Source organism: Apium graveolens, chromosome 8 (genome assembly GCF_009905375.1).
Source record: "Apium graveolens cultivar Ventura chromosome 8, ASM990537v1, whole genome shotgun sequence".
Taxonomy (NCBI): domain Eukaryota; kingdom Viridiplantae; phylum Streptophyta; class Magnoliopsida; order Apiales; family Apiaceae; genus Apium; species Apium graveolens.
In genome coordinates, this window is record NC_133654.1 from 118,032,539 (window position 1) to 118,038,002 (window position 5,464).

The following is a 5,464-nucleotide window of genomic DNA, read 5'->3' on the forward strand; positions in this document are numbered from 1 at the left end:
ACTCACACTCAGCAGATTGTGTTTAAGACCTGAGACCAGAGCTACTTTTGCAATGATGACATTCCCAAGATTGATATTGCCATATCCCAGAGTTTTTCCAATATTGCCATCTCCATAAGAAACAGCTGGGCCAGCTTTCTCCACAAAGTCTGATAGCAGGGCTTTATTTCCAGTCATATGTCCTGAACATCCACTGTCCGGAACTAGGATGTTCTTCCTATTGCCCTCCAATCACAAAGACCACTAATGATTAGTTTTAAGGACCCAGACTTGCTTGGATCCTTTGGCCTTTTTAAGTTTGTTAACATTTGCAGCGGATTTAGCATCAGAGTTTATGTTAACAGATTTCTTATCAGAATTTGCAATATCAGACTTTGCATCAGAACTTACACTAGAAGGAATAATGCTTACTTTCTTTATAGAAGGTTTTATTTGATAATAATCATAGTACAAACTATGATATTCCTTACAAGTATAAATAGAATACCATAAACTACCACAATGAAAACAAGGATTTTGTGGCTTATATCTAACAGACTGACTTAACTCCTGATTTTGAAGGTAAGGAGTTTATATTCTTATTCTTCCAGCAAAAAAAAGCCAGATGGTTAGAATTTCCACAGTTATGACATGTTTTTCTAGGAGCATTAGGAACAGGCTTATAATTGTTACTTTTGTTCACACCTTCCTTTTCATTCCTATTTTTCCTAGGTGGCTTTACCTTGTTTACATTCTTAACATCTTTCAGCTTATGCTTAGGCTGCTTCTTAGTCATTAAGCCTATGTTAACTTCAGTTGGCTTATCCTGTTTAGATTTGTCAGAAGTTACTTTCTCCTTAACTTCTGATTTATTAATATCAGACTTTGCAGTTACAAACTTAACGATTTACCTTTGGTTTTTGTTTAACAACTATAGGCTCAGTTTCTACAGTTCCCTTACTGTTCTTACCATCTCCATAACCTAAGCCCTCTTTCTAGTTTCCACTACTAAGAATATCCTGAGTTGCTTTACCAGAGTTAGTCCAAGTCCTGGTAATCTCTCTTTCCTTTTCTAACTCAGTTTTTAGAGATTCATTCATTTTTAACACTTCATCCTTGACATAAAATGCATCATCTCTATCTTTCTGAGTTTGATGGAACATGACTAACTCTTTTTCTAAATAATCATTCATCTTTTTATAAGCAAGATTTTCAGAAGTTAATCTTTCACATGTTAAAGTTTGATCTTTATAACTAATGAACATGGTCTTAAGATATCTTCTTAACTCAGTAATATCATCAGTATGAAAGGCATAAGTAGTTTGAGGTACCTTTAAGTCAGAAGTATCAGAACTGCTATCAGCATTTGCCATCAAGGCATATTTTTCCTCATCCTCAGAATCTGAAGCATCTGACCATCTTTTCTTCTTTGTGACAAGAGCCTTGCCTTTGTCACTCTTCCCTTTTCTACAATCTGGAGATATGTGGCCTTTCTCACCACAGTTGTAGCAATTAACATTTGAGTAATCTCCTCTGTCAGACTTTCCTCCTTTGCCTTCAGATTTTATGAAACCTTTCTTTTCAGATCTTGCACCTTTCCTGGAAAACTTCTTTCCTCTCCTGAATTTTCTGTGCGCAATCTTTGTGATCCCTTTCACCATAAGAGCACACAGCTTCATCATCTCCTCATCAGGGTCCATCTCAGGTATACTTTCAGTTTCTGAGTCATCATCACTATCAGAACTTGATGACTCAGTATCAGACTTTGTGATGAGAGCCTTTCCCTTGCCTTTCCTTAAGGCAGCTTCTTTGGGACTTTCCTCCTCAGCCACAAAGGCAACTGTTCTTGACTTTCTTCCATTCCTCTTGCTTCTTTGTTCCATCTCAAGTTCATGAGTCTTGAGCATCCCATAAATTTCATCAAGAGTTGTTTCATCAAGGTTATAGTTGTCTCTTATTATTGTGGCCTTCAAATCCCATCTTTCAGGAAGAGCTAACAGGAATTTTAGATTTGAATCTTCAATATCATACTCTTTGTCAACTAGTGACAAATCATTCAAGAGTTTGACAAATATGTCATATAAATCAGTTAATGTCTCATCTGCCTTTGAGTCAAAGTGCTCATACTCTTTAGTGAGTATTTTCTTCCTGTTCTTCTTGATTGAATCAGTTCCCTGACACCTTATTTCCAAAGCATCCCATATCTCTTTTGCAGTCTTGCAAGTAATTACCCTGTTTGACATGACATTATCAATTGCACTATGCATCAAGTGTCTTACCTTTGTATCCTGTGCAATCGATGAGATATCTTCAGCAGTGTAATCACTTTTCTCCTTTGGTACAGACTTTGATGGCTGTCCTGCAACTTCCACAGAGAGTTTGGTTGGCATATATTGTAACAAACCAAATCCGGGGTCAAGATTTGGTGTCACGAAATAATCTTTACATAAAATAAAAGAATGTTCAATTACCCCTTGAATCCGGATCATTTACAGGTTATAGGATGAAACAAGAATCTAATCTTCTACAACTTACAACAACTAAAAATACAAATGGAAATACCTTTGTACTAATGCTCTCGTCATATTCTTCTAACTTCTTCAACTTCTCGCAGCGGAGATTTCTCTAACTTCTTCTGTCTATCAAAGTTATTCACTTTTACCCCTATCTGGTTCTGGCAGAAATAAGAATTTACAAAGCAAGAGTGAGCCAAAAATGTCCAGCAAGTATATAATTTGAGTTTCAAGCATTAATATCAAAAGAAAACTTCCGGAAAAAATCTTAAACCAATTTTAAACAATTCTATTCATTTGAGTGAGTTGAGCGAATAAATGTTGGCTATTCCCAGCCTTTACCTATAAATTCAAAAATGACAAGCGACTCCCCGATCAGATAATCGTCTCGCTTAACATAACACTATCGTCTCGCTTACAGGGTTAACATACCCTAATTCAGATAATCGTCTCGCTTAACATAACACTACTTATTGCTTCTACCCATACGATTTCATAACCACAAATCATATTTATATATATTATTGAAATACACATAGCAATTATGGTTCACATCTTCGAAATCCGGTTCGGTATTTATTTTCGGAAAGTATGTATACTCATTGTTTTGATAAGATAGGGTAATCGGTTATTTATAAAATATTTTGTCACGACTCATAATTTAGTTTGTATAATATAAATATATATAGTTGTTCGACGTCTCCGATAATTATAGGTTACGTTCCCGTATTTTCAGAATTATTTTCCCGAAAATCGGGCAGCGTCTCCTTTGTTTATCAGCCTACCCGTCGAAACAATTCGACGTCAACAATTCAACATTTAATCCAATTTCACAACTACAATCCCAATATTCAAGAATCCCAATCACCAACACGTATTCATTTATTATTATTATTATTCATTTTTATTTCGAAAATCTATTTTACAACTAATTTTATTTATTTATAATTCAGGACTCAGAATTAATTCATCACGGTCCACCGTCGACTCGCAAAAGCTCATCGTCGATGGCGGTAAAATTTATTAGTGCCCGATATTATTCGGGTGTCCAAATAAATTCTACCGATTTAAAATATTCTCGAAATTAATTCCAATAATTTCAGGAATTTATTCGAAACTTTTATTAAAATAATTCGAACAAATAAAATAAATATTCATTCGAAATCCTCCAAAAAATTTCAGAGTAATTAAATCAAAATCACGCAATAAAGGAACAACAGAACAACGCAACTACACACGCGCACAACACGCGCATACCATAACAAGCAACAATGGAGAACCACACGCCACCAACACGCGCCACACGCGCGGGCGGCGGTGATGGTTACCGGAAAATAACACGACAACAGGGGCGGCACCAAGGTCACAAACAACACAACGCATACACATGCATCGATGACTGCACAGACGCACATATACAGACTGAGATACACACGCGAAGCACGAACACGCGCCAGCACCGTCACCCAGCCGGAGAACCGGCGGCAACGGGGCGGCCTAAACAAAAAAACAAAGGCAACCACTCACCATAACAGAGGTTTTAGGTGGAGGAGAAGAGGAAGAGACTCGAGAGATTCGTCGACAGAGAGAGAGAAAGAAATCGAAGAGAGATTGAGCAGAGGCGGTAGCAATGGAGAAAAGGGGGGGGTTTGGTTAAATCATTTTTTTTCTTTTATTTTGTTCCTGTTGCTATCTGGTCTCGTTCCTAAATCGCAAATGTATTATTACGTATCGCGTGCAAAAATAATTCATCGGAAATATATACAATAATTCAAAATATTTCTTAAAATCTCCAAATATTGAAAATTAATAAAAATAACATTTTTAAGACATTTTCAAATCACCGATCAAATCCGCATTTAACAATTTAACGAATAAATGTGTAGGTGAATAAAAGACAGAAAATTTTCAAAATTTTTTTAAAATTCTCGAAATATTTAAAAGTTAATAAAATAAAATTTTTAGGATTTTTGAAACATCTTGAAATTAAATATTAATTTTACAATTAACTAAAATCGGAAAATCATTTAAAAATAAATAATCAATAAAATATGAATTTCTAAATTTTATAAACTCCCAAAAATAATAAATAAAATTATAAAATAACAAAAATAATTTTAGAGACAATTTTAACATTTATAAGAATAAATATTCAATTCAATCACTTTAAAAATGAATTAAGTGCATACAGCTCGATAATTAATTACAAAATCCAACAAATCACAAACAATTAATAATACAGCAACACATAGCTGACAGAATCATCACCTATTTTATTTATTTAATAATTCGATAATTACATTTACACATCGGATCCAAAAATAGGTTACTTAGCCGCTAAGTAACTAAAAAGACGATACGATTTTAATACCAAATTTGAATAATTATCAAAATAGAGCTTCCTATAAAATACTTTATACGAAATTAAGGTAATAATGTCTCGCCTTTTGGAGAATATGGATTTTTATCGATATATAAAATGAGTTGCGTATCGAAAATTTCACACCGGGACTCGTACAGGTCAAACCGTACCCCGGATTGAGAAAATCAAAACATGAAAAGTGTTCAGAATTATCAGATTATGTTAGAAAGGAATTTTTGAAAGAGTTTCGGGTTGTAAAAACGTAAAAACGATTGAAGTGGAACGATTTCTGATTCTAAAATCAATTTTATAATTATGTAAGAATAATCATTATTAATTCTATAAGTCCTTATAAAATCATATGATAATCCAAAAATTACCAGAAAAAAATACCAAATTATCTAGATTTAATTCTGGATAATTGGAAATTAAAATATCTCAATTTTATCAGAAATAAACATCCAAATATTATTATCCATAATCAAATAATTCCACCAAAATTCACATAATAATTATGTATTGATAAAAATAATTACATAATATTTCCCAGACGTTACATCCTTCCCCCTTAAAAGGATTCTGTCCTCAGAATCATGCTAAGGAACAGACC